The sequence below is a fragment of the Heliangelus exortis genome, chromosome 7 (genome assembly GCF_036169615.1).
Source record: "Heliangelus exortis chromosome 7, bHelExo1.hap1, whole genome shotgun sequence".
In the NCBI taxonomy this organism is placed as follows: domain Eukaryota; kingdom Metazoa; phylum Chordata; class Aves; order Apodiformes; family Trochilidae; genus Heliangelus; species Heliangelus exortis.
In genome coordinates this window covers 23,886,720-23,909,054 of record NC_092428.1, presented here as the reverse complement: position 1 = coordinate 23,909,054, position 22,335 = coordinate 23,886,720, and the positions used below count along the sequence as shown (strand labels likewise).

Genomic DNA, 22,335 nt, shown 5'->3' with positions numbered 1-22,335 from the left:
TCTTGTTAATTTTTAAAATGAATGAATCAGACAGTGAATGTCTCAGTGTTAAGCTAAAGTTTAGGTACTTATAAAATACTCTCCTCTTATTTTGTAATGCTAAATATAGTAACTGTTTAAATAGTCATTGTGTTAAAATGAAATTAATGCCTTCTCTATTTTTACCTTTAATTGCTTGCTACTAAAAATGGTTTGGAGATGGCAAATTGTATGCAACTTATTCCTGTCAAAGGAGAAATCAGCAAACATGAAACTCCCTAGACCACAAGTAACTACAGCTATCAGCAGCCAGACCCTCAGGACACTCGTTGTCCTGGCTGGGCACAGACACCTTGGGTTGCCAGCTGAGGGGAAGGGCACCTTGCAGAAGAAAAAAATTATGCAGATTACCTTGTAATGCAGCAGGTAAGGAAGCTGCATCATACTCATCAATTCACCTTGCACACTTTACTGTACAGTAACCCACAGCAGGAGTCACCCCTTTTCATAGCATTCACAACACACAGAGGGTATCCCCAAATTAGTAACTTCATACAGAGTCTGGTATAAATGCTTATCTCTTCAGGGCCAACTACATTACTTAGATAAAGATAAAATATAACTCATGTTAAAAATGCAACAAATTTAGTGGACCTTTTCCTGCATCTTTTGGGATCCAGGTGAGAAGTTCAAAAAATATGAACTGTTAACTCAAAACAGAACACCTTTCTCATTGGTGTCATTGGGTGTAATAATAATAATTATAAAAATTTAAAAATAAAAAAAAATTAAAAGGGAGATTTGTCATTAAAAAATTGGTTGTGGCTTAATGCAACAATTATTCCTCTGAATTTGCTTTGATTGTAGGAAGTGAATTCATTCAGCACTGCCTCAGGTTTTTGTCTGCTAAAGGTCACTGAGTGCCCATAATGACCAGACTGGGGAAATGAGTGAGTCTGCTGGAAAGCACTATTAATAGCAGTACTGCTTGGAAACTGTGTTCATGGCAGGACATGGGTATTACACTAGCAGCAGGGGGAAGAGAAGATGCAAAACTGGAAGTGCATCTGCTTGCTTATTCTTAAAATTGGCCTTTCCACAGATCCAGAATCTCCCAGCCTGCTTATCCTAAAGGAGAATGACCCAAGAGAAATCTGTATGCCAAGTGATTTTAAAGAGGAATGAGGAAAGGGGAAAGGCTTGCATTGGGAACAGCTGAACCTTGGACTTTTATCCACAGGAAAATCAATTAGTGGCTTTATAGCTCAAGATTCCAGATTAGGTGAGCCCCTGCAGTGTGGGATGAGAGGCAAAAGACCAGACTCTCCCTGAATAGCACCAGCATGTTCAAGCTGGGTGCCATCATCTTGCAAAAGGACCCAAAATTGTTCAGAAAATGCAGCGTGCGTTTATCTGTTGCAAATGTTTCATTTTCCCTTTGAATATCTTACTTATGCACTGACAGAATTAATTTTACACAGGATAATTATTCACTGATACAAATTACTCTTCGTAAATATGAATGATGTTCTGTTTTCTGAACTGGAGACACTGAGAGGTACAAATGCAATAAATTGACAAGATTTTTTATATGTTTTTTTTTTTTCTCAATTCTGAAGTCTTGCATCTTCTAATTAGTTGTTGTACGTGGTGAAATTTACATGGCACGTAAGATTATTTGTCACAGCTTTGTTTCTGAGAGTGGTTTTTGCAGTGGAAGAGTCTTGTGGTGTGTTTGTATTCCTAAGACTTGCTTCAATGGAGTTGACAAGAAGGACTCTTTCTAGACAGTGACTTTGCCCAACCATACCTATGCAATCTCTCAAAGGGAACATATACCATAATATACATAAAACTTTAATTCCCTTACAGCCAAATCATCCATAAGAAAAGGGAGTGATATGTCTTATTTTCATCCATGGGCCTCTGGGCCTACTTGCCACAGGAAAGCAAAAACTATCTAATCTTCTGGGAACCTGGCAGTGATCTGATGTGTTCACATTATTTCTGGGTTTTTCTTCTTTCATTTTTGTCAACAATGGGAGGAAGATAATTTCCAGGCTAAAAGTCCTGAAATAAGTGTTTTCTGAGCTTTGCAGAGGTGTTCTTCAAAGACTTTCATCTCCACTGAAATACCATGAGAATGGCAAAGGGCTAGGCAAGTATAAAACTGTTAAATCTGACCAATCTAACTTGTGAATTAACTGGGAGATTTGCTGAGACCAAGAAAAGCAGAGAGAGAAGTAGCAATTTTTCTTTAGCTAGGAGAACCCAGACCAATTTTCATACACACCTTAAACTTTAAAGACTCTGATCAGAGGGCTTTTGTGCCTTTGTATTTTCTCCAGTTTGTGTGTCAGATGAAAAATCTATCTTTGATCCTAATTGATAATTTTATTTTCCCTGTCACAATTTTGAAACAGATTGATACCCAAGCCTTATGTTCCTAATCACCATCTTGAAGATTTGAAATAACCAGTGAGAGAAAGGAACTGAAGAACTGAATGTAACCTGATGCTGTCTCCTCTCTCAAAGATGACTCATGTCCATTCTGGCATTTAGTCCATTTCCTTCTAAAGGATTATTTCACATCTCTCTGTTTCTGTACCCAGGATTTTAGCAGGTGACATCTTTTAGTCATATCTGTCTATCAATAGACAAGTATGTTTTTTAGGAAATATATCAGTGGCAGTGCCCAGTTTTTATGGGGAATTTCACTATTTAAAAAGAAGGCACACACAATCACCTACATATATTTGAAAAATGAGATTTCTCCACTTTTCCCTGAAAATGAGCAACGTAACTCCCCTTAGGTCTAGTGCCACAATGAATCATGGAAATTATGGTTCAATTCTGCAGATCCTACAGATCCTGCTTTATAGGCTCACTTCTAAAGCCAGACCACCTTCTATAAATCTTTCCTTTCATCTAAACAGAGATAAAGACTTAAAGCAGAGACATCTACAAAGGAAATTAAAGCTTTAAAGGGCCTTTATAAAAATAAACAATAAAAATAGCCCTCTATCATGAGGCTTTACCTTAAACAGAAATATAAAATGTATGGATCAGTAGCTAATCCTTCTCAACAGCTTCTATCCAGCATCCGAATTATGACATAAGGTTGCATTATACATGGACATACCCAATGACCCCAATTCTCCTCCACATAAAATCTGCCACATTACATTATCTCTCTTCCTGTCATGTTGCCTGCAAAAGGCCTTGGCCTCCATTTGTGAAATCACCCCCAAGCTGCACATTACCTGATCAAGCATCTGAGAGCATTTGTTATTTCTCACTATTAGGGTGCAGTTCTCCAGACCTCACTGCTCAGCATTTGCCTGGATCAGACCCCAGTGGCCCAGCAAAGCTGCTGGAGTCAGTGGGAATTCTCCTATGGCCTGACAGGCAGCACCCAGCATGCTGTGATGGGACTGCTGCAGCTGGAGTCAGTACATGTGGAATTTGATCCATGGAATTGGAGAAGGAGGGCTTCTTGCAGAAAGCAGGGCTCCAGACTTCTGAACATTGTGCTTACCAGTAAAATCACCAGCTTGGAAATTAGACACTTAGCAAAGAGACAGCTGACAGTTAATTCCTTGTCTTTTTTCTTTTTTTTTTTTTTTTTTTTCTGGGAATAGCTAACCATAATGGTCAAAATATTCCTGGGTCTGTTACTTGGTTTTACAGATTAAAGCTCCTCTGGTTATAACTGTGTGTTTTAAGAGAGACTGCAAGATTCACATTTAAAAAGAATAAAGATAAAGTCTGAATTCTGAAATGTCTGTGTCACTGCTTATATCATGACATAATAACCTAAAATAGATAAAATATTAATGTGACTGAAAGACTTCACTAAAAGTAAAAAAAATACTCCATGTATCTATTGCCTTTTTTCTTATTTTTAAATTTCCCCAAATAAACCCGGGAATTATATTTATGTGACAGATTTCCTGATAGCAAGCACACAGATTATGCAAGCATATCTCTGAATAAAAACCACAAAGGAGATTTGCAAACCATGCAAAGATATCAAGAAAACAGTCCAAAATTAAACACAGGAAGTGAAAAAATATACATTTTTAGAATTAATAGGTTTGTATAGGGATCTGGAGGCACAGGGATAGGGATTCAAGGCACAAAGACTTCAAAAGTTTCACAGAGTCATACTATCCTTTTATATTTTCTGATGGAACATACACAAACACATTTGGGTTATACAAACACAAATCTTTTGACTTCAACAACTAGATTTCAGCTGTTGACTCTATGGGATTTTTAGCTCAGGATTCTACTTTACAGATGTGAAAGCTTTGGTTAAGTATAGCATTTCAGGACTTAATCGGTATTTGGGAAAAAAAAAGAAAAGAAATCCAAGAAAAGAAAGAAATCCAAGTCTGCATGCCTGTGAATTTTGAGGACTGCAGAATTTGTTCAGAGAAACCAAAAGAAAAAGGTGTTCCTGTTCCCAATACAAAACTTGAGGTTGTTATCTGGTGATCTGTAAACCTGAACTGAAAGTACTAAGCCCCTGATTATGCTGTTCCTGCAACGTTCTCTTCTCACCACTGTTAATCAGCCTAACACTCATATTCCCCCAGTAATTATTTATTTACTTTTACAAATTGCATGTTCCTTCCTTACACAACCAAAATCTCTTTCAAGCTGATCTTGCTTGCAGTTCTACAACACTGAGGGTTTTGGAGAAGGAAAGAATCAGAGTAAAATTGGGAACTACTGTAATTCCTTGCCAGCCTTTGGCATTCAAACTTCATCATGTCTCCCAAAGCTGATTTTAACTGAAATTGGACTTGATTTGTCGAGTGGGCAGTTGGACAGAGTCAACATGCATGAGGGAACATAAAGAATTCTTAAAATTGATCATTCAAGAGCCCCAGGAATTGGATTTATAAACCAGGGACTTAACTGCATGAGCCACAGAAGAGATTGATGCTGTTGAAGAAGAGCTGCAATTATCAAAATTAATGAAATCGGGAAGCCACACCTGCTCCACATGACTGACTCACTCCTCTGGCTTCAGCCCCAGACTGAAAAGGTGGATTTAGCAATTGATGAGTTTAACATGGGATGAGCATGGTAAGTTATGTGCATCTAACAAGTTCCTTCCAAGTGCTGTGAGAAGCACAGCATGGGTAAGAGCTGGTGGCAGTTAATTCTATCCCTTCCTTGGAAGAAAGAAAGCCACACATCCCTGGAAGGAGTCTGCATTTCAACAAAAGCCTTTTCTACAGGGAGGGAAGTTTTACAAGCATAAATTGGTTAATATGCTGGCATGATCAGAGCCACTTCTACCTTTGATGCCACAGTCAGTCCTTGCAAGGCATTGTGTTACAAATCCTCATTCTGCCACCCTGTAAATTGGATTTTTGAGAAATAATCTGAACACAAAGCTCTAATGGTTACACCAGGCACACTTTGATAGAGGATGAGTGATACACAGGACCAGCTCCAGCCATTGGAAGACACCAAGGCTGACAGCAACAGCCTTTGCTTTGCTGCCTCCTACTCATCTCTGGAACTGCAAACAGGCTGTCCCTCTAAGGGGGAGATTTAGGCAATGTATGAGACTGTAGAGTAGCAGAAAGCCATGTGAAACTGGGAGATAGCTTCTCCAGTGACAATATCCAGTTCTTTTTGCATAGAGATACTGCCTAGGGCCAAAGGTGGCAAATGAGAATGATATTCTTACCATTTCTTAAAAGAATGCAGCCAACACACAAATTTTAGGCTGAGTAGGGACAGCAAAGCTGAAACACTAAGCAAAAGGCATTCAGACCAGAATATCCATCCTGACATAGCAGCCTGACTTCAGGAATCGATTTTATGATTGTCTGAGACATAGAGTGTCTTTACACACTTCATAAATCAGATTGCAATTCATTTGCAAGAACCTCAAAACTCTAAAGCTCATGGAGGGATGTGATTCCATGTAAAGTGGTTATAATTTTCTTTTGTAGCCCTCTGATACCTTATTTGGCAGGGCCAAACAGAATATTTTTGTCTGTAACAAAGGCCACAACAGAATTACACTGAGAAAGAAATATTGACTTTATAAGAACAATGTTTCTTTCTACCCTCAGTGCTCCAGAAAGTTACCAATTTTCTGAAAATCAAGGTGACTTGAGAATGAGAGTCATTTAACAAAAATGGAGACAAATTCGTTCACCTAGAAATATATTGACAGCAAAGAAGAATGCTTATTGTCATTATAGTAACCCCCAACCAAGCCTGGGCCCTGCACCAATACATAAAAGATTGTTCCTGCCAGTAAAAGTTTGGAAATAACTGAACAGAAAGGGGGAAAAATAAAAAATAAAAAAATTATATAAACCACAAAACCAATATGAGATCTTTAAAAAAAGAGAACCAATTTAGATCAGATTTCCAGAGTGAAGTCTCTAACTCTTACTTCCATCAGCTGGCTTGAGATGATGCAGGCAGGTGAAATACACCCTGAGTAGCCCTGAGTTCCCCAGTAAATTCCATTGTCCTTTGGAAGAAAAGCATAATCATCCGTGTTTGCTCTATAAAGGAAGGGCTATTTCAAATTCCATGTTACTTAGGTGTTTACCATCACTGTGCCACCAGAGTTTTATCAGGTTAGTGCATACTCTAAATTTACCATCTCATTTGTATTATCAGCATCTTGGGGGGCAGTGGTAATTACTCCTCTAATCATTCAATTGCCAGACAAATTTCGCTAATGTGCTGTGCCTAAGATTTTTTTTCTACTCTCATTGTCCTTCATTTTATGTAGTTCTTCTTCCTCCCTCACACTTAATCCTCTCTGATGCATTTATTTAGAATAATCCTATCTTCTCTCAGCCTTCAATTTGCAGCCTAAGCCAGCTAAGCTCTTTTCATCTTCTCCTGAAAACACACACTCCATTCTGTGGTAGTTTCTCTTTGCCCTTCTCCCCATTTCAGCTTCTTGAACTGAAGTGACCGAATTATGGAGCACATTCATGCAGTCTTGAACAACAACTAATTACCTTATACGTGCTGATCAGCTCTCCCCAGCACCCAACTGGAGTTGCATTTGTCTTGTTTCACACCAGCTGCACTACAGAGGGCTCAGGCTCACTCAGAGACTTCCCCCATCCAGAGCTGAGGGTTTTCTCCTCTGCTTCAGAGGATGCGATCTTCAAGTCTGGTCACAACTCCTGCATTAGTCTGTAACAAATGACTTCACGTGACTGAGATTAAACTGCTGGTGGGCCATGCTCTCATCTGAAATGTAGAGTGAATCTTGAGCCATTTCATTAGCTAAAATGAAGTGACCTCGGATTTCTAGTCATGTAACAGATTCATCTTTAAGCAGCCTCCTGGATGAGCTATCTACAGCTACTCTGGAGGCCATTAAAAAGTGTTTATAACATATTGTGTTGTGCGTAGTGTTCTACAAAGAGAGGGTGCTTTTGCCATGACATATGGCACACAATGTAAATGAACTCTGGTGTAACAAATTAAAAAGCTTTTACAGCAACCTCTAAATACTATTTATGGCTCCCAAGTGCTACCTAGGCTGGCCACCAGTCAAATAATTACAGTCTTTACACCAAGTGCCAGAGTGCATTTCGGTGACTAACTGCTTCTACAGTGAGATATGCAATCTATTTCCATGAGATATACTATCCTTAAGCTACCATCCGTTTTGACAGCAAAATTACAAAAGCACAATGTGTTACCAGGTGTCATTCAAAGAACGGAGGCTGTAACAAAGTGGCCGTTTTAAAAGTCTCTCTGATGATCATTCCTTAACACTTGCAGCTTCTGTAAGAGCAAAATAGACTCCCTGGGACATCAGGCCTCTCCAGAGCTTATGGAAGTCTCTCACTGGCACAGGAGTACTCTCCTACCTACACATGATGGAAAAGCTGGTGAATAGGGCTGGCTGAAATAGGGCAATTGAAAAGGTTTCCAGTGAATGAAGGAGTCCAGTTCTGTAGGGAGGGAGAACTCGCCAGAAAAAAAAAACAATATGCTGAAACCTGGTTTTGTGTTTAAGAGAAAATTCTATTCATATGCCTTTAAAAAACCAAAAAGCCTGCAGAAACAAAACCAACCAAACATCAGTAGAAATCTGCAGCTTTCCCTTCTCTTTCTGGGAGCCTGTAAAAAAACAACTTGATTACCTCTTTTCATCATTTATAGAGATTTAATTATCTAAGATTAGATAGAATTAAATCATTTAAGTGTTTGGAGGTTCTTTGTGCTGTTTGGGTTGGTTTGTTTGCTTTTCAAATCAATACGATAGGGTACCTAGTAAAAGCTTCTTGCTTGTCCTACCTGAGTAAAGCAAAGTTAAGCACTGGTTATTTCACAGCTCTGAAAGTGCTCCATTTATCACAGGAAAATGGCTTCTTGTTTTTCTGGCCTGTGTATACTTAAATTGTTGCACTGCTATTGCTATCTCTCCATGCAGAATCTGAGGTGGAAAACAAGCAGCAGGCATGGCCCCATTCTTTGAGATCACGTCTTCCTTCTTTTGAGGCACACACCCTAGAATAGTGGCAGCATTGCTTTATTACTGGACTATCCCCTTAAGCTGTGTGCAAACCAGGCTTAATCCTACACTACAACTTTCCACAGTCAAAGGTTTACTGTCAAATGAGCCATGGTGCTATGTGAGAAAATTGCCACGACGTTGTGACTTGGCTTTAATAGGCACTTGAAATACATTCATCAATCATGGATACTACATTTAAGATGAAAAGCACTTGTCCTACTGTCTGGCTTATAATTGAATAACAGCATTAAATACCTACCTAGCAAGTGAAGGTGTATGTTTGTAGTCTTTCGGTGTACGGATTTTTTGAAAGCAGTCATTTTCTGGTAAAGACTAGTGAGAGGATGCATGCAGAATTTAAAGCAAGGAAGAAGATAAATGGCAAAGAACAAAAGGATTCTGGACTTTTTCTTCAGGTGTTTTCTTAACCATTTTATGACCTCGTGAAAAAGAGTTCAGAAACAGGATTAGAAAAAAAGGTTTAGAAACATCTGTGCCCAGGACACAAAGTGTTCTGCAATAATGTAGGAAATGCCCTTCCCTCTGGTATACATACGTCTTTCTTCCAGACACTGCAACCACAGATAACCTTTCTAAAAAATAAAACAAATAAAAAAATAAGAATAAAATTAAAAATTAATAAATTCTGAAATTATACTATCAGAGAAGTAATGTTTATAAGTATTACAGCTGGCAGCAGATTTCTGAAACCCTGTTGCCATCTCAAAGAGAATTTTAAAAACAGCAGTATTTTTATCCTGTTATTTGTGACTAGCAGTATCCTGTCAAAGCCAATTGATGCTCCAGGCCAATATTGAAGTGTACTTGGGGCCGTGTCTATCACTTAGAACAAAATACGCTTTACAGAGGGGAAAGATACCCACAAATCACAGTCCAGACACACTGGATTGTGTAAATGTCTAGACATGTAGGACCATCCTGTGCCAATGTTAATAAACCATCACATGTTCCAGTAAACACTTGGTAGCTTCATTTCTCAGGCCATCATTCTCAGCTCTGGATGAGAAAGCTTTTAACTGGTGGTATTTGACTGTTAGTACCAATTCCCTTAATTCAACGTCCTTCACAAAGGACAACAACAACAGCTTCAGTCAGGCTGTTATGTGTGTTGGAAAGCTACATTTTCCATTATCAGTGACTGCATATGTATTTGAAGTACTAAAGGATTGAAAAAGCTTAAGAGGAAAATATTCCTGGTAGCTGACTTGAACAGACAAAGAAAGGTGTTAACCTTGGCAAGCTGCGATTGAGTTGAAAATAAGGTAATTAGAGAGAAACTAAAATTTCTTAGAGGACAAGTTTAGCAGAATTAAGTATGCAACACTTCAGACCTTAACAACAAACTTGAATTTGCAAATCAACAATAAAAAGTGGAGACACTAACATCAGGCTTATGTTAGTGCTAATGACAGCTGAATGACAGTGACAGTGAATGTATCTCTAAATACCAGTGGTCTTTTACCTGAGGAATTAGACCTGTGCACAGTTTCATAAAGTAATATTTGCACAATGAATCTGTTACACTCCTCCTTTCTACAGATTAGGACTTTATGCTTTTAGATATAATTAGATAATCATATAATATTTATATAACTTCCCAATAGCTTATTTGGCTTTAAATATGCTGATTTTAAATCTGATTAAGCTACTATGAACAATTTTCTGTTATTTTGACTAGACTATTAGCCATCTAATTTAGAACCTGAGGGTAGTAGATAAAAAATAACAACTAAAACTATTTCAACTTCATAGCTAGGATACAGCAGCAAATTACCAATTACATTCAGAAGACAAATTACCAGTAGATTTCGCCTTCCTTAAATAAATAACAATTTAAGTCAAATAGGTCTGGAAATCATTGCATACTGAGAAGCATTTTTATTGCTACCTTTAATGGAAAATTAGCAGTGGGCTAAAAGATCTCTGAAGCAGCTGAGGACATTCTCTGTTGTAACTAGATTAGGGCACAGCTGTTTCAAACACAGAGTGGGGATGCTGAAAGGAGTAAAGAAAATCAGGAGCAGGAGTCTGAAAGCTGCTGCTCTGTCACTGAGAACAGGACCGGATTTAAAAATCACATCCATTTTTGCTAGATCTGGCTAACAGCCTTTTCCAAGTCTCTAAAAATTAAGGACATAAAAATAAAATCATAATGCATTAAAATTATACTTTCTCAGTATCCAAAACAGTCTTTCCATAGAGAGAGTAACTGTTGCCTGTTAAGGGGCCAGACTATTTATATTTTAAGTTGCATCTTGTTATAAGTTAAATACACGGTTGTTTTGGATTTAACTTTATGCTTTAAATGCAATTTTATGTATGTATGTAACAGGCTCAGTTATAACAAACTTAATTGCTCTGTGGGCTGGGAAACTGGATTTTCATTGCAATGTAAATGGAAAAGCCTTTACAGCTCCTGATATTAACACTGAGCTCACACTCCAATTGCCAACAAAATTTTATTTGTTCCTTTGGTCATTATCTGAATTGTTTGTGGACTTTGTCTTCAATATGGAAAATGAAGTTTTTATGTCACAAAAGCTCTAAATGGCCAGGTAGTGGGAAGGCATCAGCATCAGACTTATTGCAAAAATCCAGCCTGCCAAATAAACCCAGCTTACATTGATAACATACCTGCCCTCCATCTTGCAAATTATTGTCCAACCCTTTTTCTTCTCAAAATCCATGTTTCCTTGGGTATCTCCCCTTCTCTCCAAGTGACTCAAGTCTGGTAAGGTTTGGTGGCTACTGGCTTCTAGGTAGGCCATAAATTGCCATATGGCCTTCAAGATGAAGCAGCCACTTCCCTAAAACACCTTCCAAATCTAACCCAAAGCCTGAAGGTTACTGGGCTGAAAGTCCACATCACTGTTATTTCTCTAGAATCCCAGTTCTAACCCCACTGAGCCTTGTTCTCCAAGGGCAGGAGCTCTGGAGCCTCAGCCCCAGTCCCTTAAACCTCAGTCACTGGTTATCCGAGTGAATACCACTGGGTGTGAATAGTAATAGCTAAAATTACACAAATAATCAATCACATGTTCCCCAGTAAGGGATTAATTAAATTAATAACTCCCACTTGTTTAACAACTGCCCACTGACTGGCAAAATAAAACTGCATGTTGCAAGCTCACTTCAGCTCCCATACCACGTAGTCTGGTTGCCTTGATTAAATTATCTATCTTATTCATTTATCATGGAAATAAAGATGTGATCTCTTGAATATAACATGAAATTCCTGTATTCACACAGAATTAAACATCAGCTATATCTATCCTACTGGAAAAAAAAAAAAAAAAGGAAAAAGAAAAAAAAATCCTGCAGCAAAACAGCAGCTTGTCAGGTTTTATTTGTAGTTAAATGGAACAAGTGTAATAAATGTGAATTGTGACAAAAAGGGATTATGTGAGAACAAATAAAGTATCCTTAGTTCTGAAAAAAAGATTTACAGTTGTCTTTTTGTGCTGGCTACTGTGAGCTAATTTATAATTGAGTTTTGGCAACCACACCCCTCAAGTTTTCTTATCTTAATAACCTAGGACAGCTAAACATGGAGGCTTTGTGAAAAAAGCACATTTTACACTGTTTACACTTGGCAGGAGGAGGGGTAAACTGATGTGTCATGCCTGGAAATAAATATGAACACTCAAAATTTGAAGCCCCCTTAATGTATACTTTGGGAAAACAGTGGCTGTGGCAAATATTTGCCATTCAAATCTCAGCAATTTTCTTCTCTCCATATGAAAGTCCTTCCAGCACTTTTTAAAGCATTAGTTACGTATTAAAAGAGTGACTTTACTGGGGTAAAATGCCTTTCAAATATTTCTGACTCAAGCATAAAGCCATTTGCTTTTCACAGGCTTTTTTGTAGTTCTTTTTGTGGCACTCATTAATTAATAACCAAAACCTGAATTTAAAACATCCTGTTTTTCACTCAGCTTTACTTTCTTTCCTTTACTGCATGGAGACTTCACCAACCTATCAAGAGCAGGTCTGTGCAAAGTGGTACAGAAACAGTTCTGAAAAAATAATCAGGAAAACAAAAACGTTTAGAAGTTCATTAAAGCTCCAGGTAGTCCAAATTAGGACAGCTTAGAAACATCAGTTTGCTCCTGTCCTACACTGGGCCAGTTGTTTTTGAAAACAACAAAAGGTTTCCATGAGAGTTAATTATGTCAGAAACCCCTGTTTTCCTGCTAAAAGCACACAAGATTTTTGCAATTAAAAAAAAAAAAAAAAATCTTGATAGGAAGAAGTGAGCACCAAGTGGAAGAGTGGGCTCTCAAACCACACTCACAAAAATCTCTCTCAAAACATGAACTAACAGCTGTAGGGTTCTAAGATCTGGCTCAAACAGCAAGTTCCTGAACTCTCATTTTTTGCAAAAAGGTATCCAATCAGGTTTCATATTTCTGGTTGTTGTTTTCAGTAACAACCTCTTAACCTCAGAGAAAAAAATAGGAGAAAAAAACGCCAGGAGATTAAGACTGAAAAAAATACTTGTCCTTTTTGCTTTGGTCTCATGCACCTGCATAACCAACACTACATGTGGAAATACTACATATTCTTTTTTACCATTTTAGATGTTTAAATAATACAAAGAGACAAAAAAGGAAAATCTATGAGCAAAGAACAGGAAAAGTCCTTGCTTTTTAATTTAATATTGAATTTTCATTTTATGCAGAATAAGTTTAGCGTCCAACTTACCTCTCTGTAATGGTAAAACTGTTTTAACTGCTATAACAAAGATCATTTCTTCCCAATTGTCACTTGTAGAATTAGCACTGTTGTGATAGGACAAGGAGTAAGGATTTTAAACTAAAAAAGGGTACATTTGGACTCAGTATATGGAAGAAATTTTTGCAGTCAGTGTGGTGAAACCCTGGAACAGGCTGCCCGGAGAGGTGCAGAGGCACAATCCCTGTTAGTGCTCAAGCCCAGGATGGATGGTCTTGTGGGAGGTGTCCCTGCTCACTGCAAGGGGCTGGACAAGATAACCTCTAAAAGGTCCCTTTCAGCCCAAACCATTCCATGATCCTATGAAGGCAGCAGTTAGGATCCTGAAGGCCTGCCCTGTTGCAAGATGGCAGCAGCTGCTCCTGGGTGGAGAAATTTAAATTTTTCTTTGCAAAAGAAAAATTTAAAAAAGAAAAAAGGGGGGGTTACATTTGCAACCTGATCTTTTACAAAACGTATGTGTTTAGAAACACGCAGTGAAAAAAAAAAAATCTGTTAAAAATGAGGAAATAAATATCTCAAAGGTAGAAAAACAGATTGACTGGGGTGCACCACAGAGGCTTGCACTGCTACACAGAGGAACCTCTGCTGTGCCAGCATGAAATCAGCAGGAAAATGTTTTCCCTCTCTCTGCAGCCAAAAAGGTTTGAAAGTTAACAATGGAAATAGAATATGAATGCAAGGTTTAAGGGGGAGAAACAGCATTTTTAAAAATAGCCCCTGGCATGCACATGTGTATGTAGCTCACCTGCCACTGACAGCTCACCAACTTCCATTTATTTTTCAAATGCCCAGGCTTTTTCTACCTGCTTTTCCCCAATGAACTCAGTTTGAAAGAAAATAACCTGGAAAGAATGTCTTCAGAAGTCTCTTTTTTGTAAGAGAGGCCATAGCTGTGTTTCTGGACGCAGAGATTTGCTGCCAAATGAGAGAAAAACAAAGGTGCAGCCCAGCAGTCACTCCAGGAAAATGTGTTTGTACAGTCTCACTCAGCACTCCTGCTTGCAGATATTCACAAATAACCCTAGAGAAGGGGAAAGCAGCATCTGAGAATATTGCAAAAGGATGGGAGGGAGGGGCAAGGAAATATGTCTCTATAAAGGCTGGGGGTTTGATAGACTTGGAGCTGAAAGGGAAAAATCTACAACATTACAAGTGAGGCAACATACACAGCTCTCCTCTTACCCAACAAGAAATTGATGGAGATGTAGAGGGAAAAGCAAGACAGCAAAGTCCTGTGTCATTTGAATATGGTGTTTGCAGCTCTCATGCTCTTCAAGGCAAGGACACTGGGCTGCCCATGGAGAATACATCTTCCCAATATGCTGAAGTTATTCTGAACAGCAGAGTGGGTATGCAAGGACTGAAGGACATATCTATGAGCAGTCAAAAGCAAATCTGCAACAGAATTTCAATTTTACAGGCACCATCCTAGGTAGAGGTGGAGACTCCTATTTTTGGATGCAAGTTTTTCACACAGTTGATTACGTTTGCATAGATAAACTCTCTTTTTCCTAACCTTGAACACTAACATCCTGAAAAAGTTTTATCCCATAAGATTAGCCTATGGGGGGGGAAAAAAAAAAAAAAAAAAAAAAAAGTGAAGCAACTTGAACAGGAACCAAGTTTTCTAGCAGAGTCTCACTGACAATTTTCTAAGCAAAGCTGCACACAGGTATTTCCAGGGGAGGTAGGAAGTGTTCAGTGGCATTGAACCCTACTCATCACCTTCTGACCACTTTCAAGAGGCTGGGCAAATAAATACACCAGCTGCAGTAGGGAGGGAGGGATGAGATTTTCGTACCCCTGCTATTCACACTTCCCTTGATATAGAGGTAACAGAGGTAACAGGTGGCAGTTTGGTGAATTACCCCAATGTTTTTTACCTGTGGGTAATGCTAAGAAGTAGAGAAGGAATTATCACCTCTTTTCCAGATAAACTTGAAGATAACCTTAGGCAGACCTAAAAAATGTCCTGGACCACTTTATAATATCATGTGTTGTCTCTTTCCATGATTGCAGTTCATTGCACTTTTTTTCTGAAGAAATAATATACATATATATATATACATATACACTTTAAAATCACTTTTAGGTGACAAGACAAGCTACCTATTGCCTTTTACTTGACTAAAATTGCAGTTCTGAGTGTAAAAAGTCAGCAACTGGTCTGTTAACTAGATTATTAGGAAAGAGTTTTTCCTCATCCCCCCCCCCCCTTTTCCTGTTAATGGCCTATTGCACACCATGGTTAAACCAGAGCTCTGATCACTACGGTACCTTTGCTAAGAATATGAGAGCTCCTGTAGGAGCATGAACTCAGGAAACACCAAAGAGACAAACCAGAATCCTTTCACCTGATAATCAGTGATAACAAAGTGATACAAATTTCAAAAGTTTCCTGCTCACTCTGAAATGACAGCAACAGTTCTAAGGAAGGAAAAGCAGCCCTTGGCACAACACAGGAGTTTTCTAGCAGTCACAATCTGATTGAGAATCATAAAGCAAAGTCTGGAAAGAACTGGTTGGAAGATCAAATAGCATTTTGCAATAATTTCCCAGCACATTTATTTGCTTCCAAATCTCTTTTTTTCTTAAGGAGAGCTAAGCGGGGTTTATTCTCCAAAAAGTGATTTGGATGCTAAAGAGTTCTGCAAACTGTCACTTTTTTATTATTTGACTTGGTGATGAACTGAGCTGAAATTCACCATGACTAAGGAGAATGCAAGTCTCTGCGTTCTCACCCCAGGGAAAGAGGAAGAAATGAATTGTCAGACTGTCTCCTCAGAAGCATTCTTTCTTGTACTACTGAAATTGTTACCTGGTCCTGAAAGAGATCTTCCATGTCCTGCACACCTGGCTGGCCCCTGGGCCTGCAGGAAGGGATTACACCTTTCTCCACCTTGTCTCAAGAGGGAGCCAATTAGAATTTATCTTCTTGATATCCAAAACCAAGTTATTGATGGGTAGAGGAGAGAATAAACCCCCTTAATTCCATCCCTCAGCAACAGATACGATGACATATCCCCTTCTTTTTGATTGTCTGTGCTATTTTTACAAACCAAAGAAGGAAGAACCAGAGAGTGACATCTACTAGGAACAGACAGAGTGGAACCATTGGCTAAAAATGCATCCACATAGGGAAAAGTACAGACACCACCATCTGTAAGAAAAACAAAAAAGTTTCGCTAAAATAAAGATGAATTTGCTGTGTTTATAGAGCATCTTTCCATGACCAGGGTTTTAGACTAATTCATTTTACAGCTGCATCAATTGCAACTCACTCAGTGCTATTTACTCCTCAGCCACCCTATAACACTGATCCTGGGAGAATTTTTGAGTGACTTAATGAGTCACTTCTGGATGGACTGCAGCCTTTGGTTATCTAGTTTACAGCAAGCATTTGGAATAGCTTTTAGCAAGTGTTAACCACTGGGTAGAAACCTATTTAACACCTGGACCTTAAACAGGATGTCCCGGTGTGCAGAAAAAGTAAAAGAGAAGGGGGCTTCACAAATCCAAACCAAATTGTTTATTCTCTGATGAAAGGGATACAAAGGCACCAGCAGCTCCTCAGGACAGGTTTCTTTTTTCTCTGTTTTTCTTTTCTCCCCAAGACAGGATTATGCTGCTTTCCTAAGGGCAGCAGCTCCGTGTGGATTCACTGCAGCTGGATTCAAACACTTATGTCCACCTAGAATTAATTCCCACCGTGCCTAAAGGGATTCCCAGAGAGATAAGTAGCATGTGCAATTCTGCAAAGATAATGTATGTCAAAGGCATGAAGGATGGCTCAGAGGCAGAACAGAGATTACTGCAAAGATCTGGGGGCTACAGTCTGAATTTTATAATCTCAACAGCAATGGAATCAGCAACAGAAGAGGATCCCTGGTCCTGGTTCCATGACAGGAGCAGGAAGGTCGCGTTCAAACTCAGCTGAATGAAAAGACAGAAAAATAAGCAAAAAGTCTTTTCCACTAGGTCACTAGATCACTTCAATTATCTGTTAAAAAAAAAAAAAAAAAAAAAAAATTATTCCCTAGAATATAATATATATTCCCACTTTGAGGAAGGCTTACAAACAAAGCAAAGAAAGCACATTCTCAGTGTTGGTCAAAACCTGTGGGAGATACAGCACGTTCCTAAACCATGTGCAATTTTCAGCATTTGTAAAGTGAATACTGTTTTGAAATTAAAAGTGTTTCCCTACAAACATTTTCCCTATTCCCTCACCTTCCTAAGTGTTTTTCTTTTTGAGCAGAAAATAGGAAAAAATGAGAGAGAAATATTTTTCAAGTGTTTCCAGAGTATTTTTCAAGGGAATAACAATTATTTTTCTTTACCCAGTATTCACACACTGTCATATGCTATTTTACACTTCCATAGGCCAACAACCACAGAAGAATAAACTGGTATTTGTTCTGCAAAACGTGCTTTCAAATCTGAATTAATATATGTTTTTGCAAAGAAAGAGATAATTCATTGACAATACAGTGGTAAAAACACATACTGGATTTCAATAAGCATAGCAATGTCTTTCAGTAAGGGCTCCCAGATGTCTACAAATTTGAGACTATTACAAGGAAAAGTACAAGTAAGAGCTGAAATTCAAATTGGTCTAATGACTCAGCAAAAAGTTATTTTCCCAGTGACTGGAATATGACTGGAAATAGCTGCTGTAGGAAAATCCAGAACTAAAATGACAATTAATTTTTAGGGAAAAAAGATACATACGAAAGCCATACGAAAATCTATTGCAAGGTTCCAGGAATCTCAAGGGGCAATGCTTTTCTTTAGACCCACCCACTAGTAGAACATATTCAGATACCTTCTCTTTACCATGCAGAATACATGTAACCTGTCTATAAAAGCTGAGATTGTACCACTGCAGATTGCATAAACTTGCAGAGCTTGTGGCAGCTCCCACATTTTTTCATCTGCTCAGTATCTAAACAGAATGTTGTATTCAGCATGTTCGTGGGCAGCAGGGACCACAACAGATATTTACAAGAATAATACTCTGTGAAAAATGAAAGCAGAAGGTATCCATTACAATCCTAATAAAGTGAGAACATTTTGGCTGCTGTGCACTGGCAGAAGAAGCCAACACCACACAGAACACCACATCATTATCTTGCAGAAGACTGGCTCTTCTGCACTGTTTAGCTTAAACCACCACCAGTCCATATCTGCAAGCTTCAGGTGACCTCAGAAATCCCCACCAAGGACTAATGCATATGGGCAGGAATGCACCAGAGCTCTACAGCGTGTTTAAGAATTATCAGAAAATGAGCATACCTGGGAAAATGCATTAAATCATAGAATCATAGCATCACAGAATTGGCTGGGTTGGAAGGGACCTCAGAGATCATCAAGTCCAACCCTTGATCCACTCCCGCTGCAGTTCCCAGCCCATGGCACTGAGTGCCACATCCAGGCTCTTTTTAAATATCTCCAGGGATGGAGAATCCACTACTTCCCTGGGCAGCCCATTCCAATGCTTGATCACCCTCTCAGTAAAGAAATTCTTTCTAATGTCCAACCTAAACCTCCCCTGGCACAACTTGAGACCGTGCCCTCTTGTCTTGCTGAATGTCTCTGCTTGTTACAGCAAACCTGTACAGAGATCTCCATGGTATGAAAGGTGAAGTCAAGGCAAAACCCAGGGACCTCCTGCCCTCTCTGAGCCAGCTCCGTGCCTGCAGAAAGCCATCTGTCCTGTAGCTAATGCCAGCACTTTCCTTCCCACACCTCAGCAAAACTCCTGAAAGGTCTCCCGGTGTTCAGCCCCATCCCGTCAGGCTGCTCAGAACAGGGAGCTGACACACAGCCACAATCGTGGCAGCTGATACCACTTGACAAGAAGACACACCAGCAGGAGCAGCTAAACAGGAATTTGAGGCATGATTAGAAACATGTACTTGTCAGTAGGGTAAAAATACTGCTGGAAAATAATGGACTCCTGCTGTTACTTAAGTGCTGAAGTCTTTATATTCAAAGAAAAAAGGCACTGATCCCATAAAAGAGTTTTTGTTCCTAGAACTTGGTGGGGTTTTAGGCTTTAAAAAAAGTACAGAATTCACTGTGTAATAAAATGTGCATCTATACAGCCTAGACAGGCTGAGGGATTCTTTCTTTCAAATTTTAGATTCATGCAACCTTAGTGACTTTTTAAGAGCTTGATTTGACTCTAAAATCCCTCACCTCTGAAGAGCCACCAAGCCATCAGACAGCTTTTTGCATTGAGGTAGAACTTTCTGTTTAATTCAGTCGGTATTTTCTGTCCACTTCTGATCCAGACTTGATCTCCATTACTTTCAACATAAGGAGTTCTTTTCATGACTTTATTTAATCAGAGGAGTGGAAGCTGTTTGCATTGGTAGAAAACACACTTTTCTCTGTTCAAATAAAACATGGTGCATTGTTCTGCTTCCAGTAAATAGACACAATCCGTTTTGCTTCGATATTAAGGGAATGTTCTTTTCACTGGAATGAAGCTGCTGATAACTGGCCCAGTGTATTTCCTTCAGGCATCTGTTAAGCTAATTACTGCTTCAGCTTACAGTCCTGCATTTTTGCTCCTGCTTTGTGAGGGATGCAGGGAAAAAAAGCTGCTAAACAGAACTTCTTGTTTGTTGGTTTTAACATAATGATGGTCATTACAAACTATTGTTTGATTATTTTCTGGTCAAACTGTCCACAGAATTAAGATTGCTAAATTTTAATTCTGCAGTAGATTGCAGTTGAATGAAGATTTTAATTGGCTTCTTGGCGTTTCAAAGGAATAGATTAATCTTTGTGAATCATCCAAACCAGCAGGTTTTAGTGATCCAAGTAATTTGCTTACATAATTTATTTCTTTGTGTTTGAAGGAAAAGTCCATATAAATACTATTATGTGAAATTTCCATGTAGCACAATAATTGCAGACAAGCTTATGCCTTTCAGAAATTGATGTGCTAGAAGATTTGGCATCAGAAGAGAATACTTTTTAAAGTCTGCATTTCTTTCCTTTCTGATAAAATGGTCTTTAACGTAAAGCATAGTATTAAAACATTACAGTCTGATAAGGAAACACAACAGGATTTTTTTCTGAAGAAAGCACAGCATAAAAACTGAGGTCAGAGTTAAGTCTGAAGTCCTCTTTCTCATGCCCATTTTAACAGAGCAACCACAGCCCTGAGAAGTGGCAGCACTGCTTTCACAGGGAGCCCCATCACACTCTGGTTGGGCACCACAGACCCCACAGCCCCTGGGCTTTTTGTGGTCAAAAGAATAAGCTAAGGTCAGCAAAGCATCACCAGCCTTGTAAGCTGGGCAAGTGAGCCACTGACAAAGTTTGTCATAATTATCAGTAGCCACTGTGGGAATGATGTGCTGACACTCTATTTCTCACTCCCCCTCCCAGCCTCAGAGGCAATGAAAAGCTCATGAACCCACACATCAGGAATGCTTAACTGATGATTTTATTGGCAGTGTGCTGCCATTACCCCTCTCATTGCTCCTTTGGTCTTTGGTGCATGAGCTTCCAGAGCACACTGCTGAACCCTTGGAAAAAGAGGAGCCAGGATGAATGACTTTTCTCCTGATGCACGAAGCTCAGAAAGAAACCATATATGAAAAATGCTGGTTTGGTGAAGCATGAATCCTTTTTTACATAAATCTACTTCATGTTGTTTATTCAATCAGTATAAAAATTCACTTACAGATTTTATTTATTTAACTGCACATTTTATTCTGCTTAGCAAATAGTCATCTGCCTGACCTTAAACGTACTCTGTGAATGCAGATCAGACAGTAGTCTCATTAACAGGGCAAAAAGAGAACATCTATTTCTCCCTCCACTCCTTGAAAACACTAATTTCATTACTGGTGGGGAGGACATATTAACTGCTTTTATATCTCTGCATCCCACTTAAGGAACCAGTTTCCCAGATCTCATAACCCCAAAATTTTAAAAACTGACAGATTCAAAACACAGCTTTACAAAGCTGAAAAATTTATTCATAGAGTTCCCATTAATTTAAATGCCTAATTGTTCTGAGCACTAAAAATCCAAACTTTTAAAATTACATCCCAATCCCAGAGCTGAATTATACAGCAAGTAACTGATTTCATTTTTCTGTAATGTTTAGCCTTCCTTTTAAAATGAGTGCTTTAAAATTTTTTTCATCTTTCAACACAAAATGCTCAAAAATATTCTTTTCTTTGTTACACTGAAAAGCAGCATTCATTTGTTGACTTTCTTTCTGAATTCTTTGCACTACTTTAAGTCTCAGCTATCAGCAAGGTAAGTGATAAACAGAGCTCATGAAGAGAAAAAAAAAAAAAGAAAAAAATAATCAAAAAAAAACCTTTCACAGGTAGAAGTGAGTGAAGAAATAGTTCTGAAATTATATCAGAGCAGACTTTCAAAATGCCCAGCAGCGATCAGGTTCCAGCATTCACAAATGCAACATCTGGTCACCTATTTCCGGGCCTAATTGAGAGTCACTAGGGGTACTGAGATCTAGATATAAAGATCTTTTTGAAGTTTGGTTTGTATTTCTGCCTAAAACCAGCTACATTGGCTTGCAAAGTCATCACTTGCGTGTTGTTGAGTACATGGAAAGCCAATCTCTCTCCATTTCATCTTGCAGAGTCCCAGAGACAAATCCTATGTGAATTTTAAGACTGTGCTTTTTGCCAGTGTTTATGAGGCAGGAGGCTGTCACCACGCTTTATACTGCATCTAATCAGTGCTCAGGGAAGAATTAAAGTGGTTATAGTTTGCTATTAAAAACACGTGGGCAGATAGATAACTTTGATCTCAGCGTCTGCTTAGCCCTGGCAAGAGGTGTCATAAAAAGCATCCTGCTTTGGAATTTCATGCTGTATTCTTTTAAAAAGTGACTGAGATCTCCCTCTTCTCCTTGCTGAATCAGAAAGTCAAGACCCAGCACTGTCAAGCACTGGAGATAAAAAAGCAGGAAATCTTGCAGGTATGGAACCAAAAGTTTGTGGAATAGTTTCATTTGAACAACTTTCAAACCACTTGTATAATGCAAATGCACAGCAGCACCGTAGGCAATA

At 38.8% G+C, this 22,335-nt stretch overlaps 1 long non-coding RNA gene across 1 annotated transcript in view; it reads right to left on the bottom strand.

The window, feature by feature from the left end:
- Nucleotides 1-20,970, bottom strand: part of LOC139798053 (uncharacterized) — a 145,813-nt gene extending 124,843 nt beyond the window's left edge. The window contains exon 1 of the long non-coding RNA XR_011726689.1: nt 20,754-20,970. This is a non-coding gene — a long non-coding RNA (uncharacterized lncRNA). The remainder of the gene's footprint in view (nt 1-20,753) is intronic.
- Between the last annotated feature and the right edge of the window lie 1,365 nt (nt 20,971-22,335).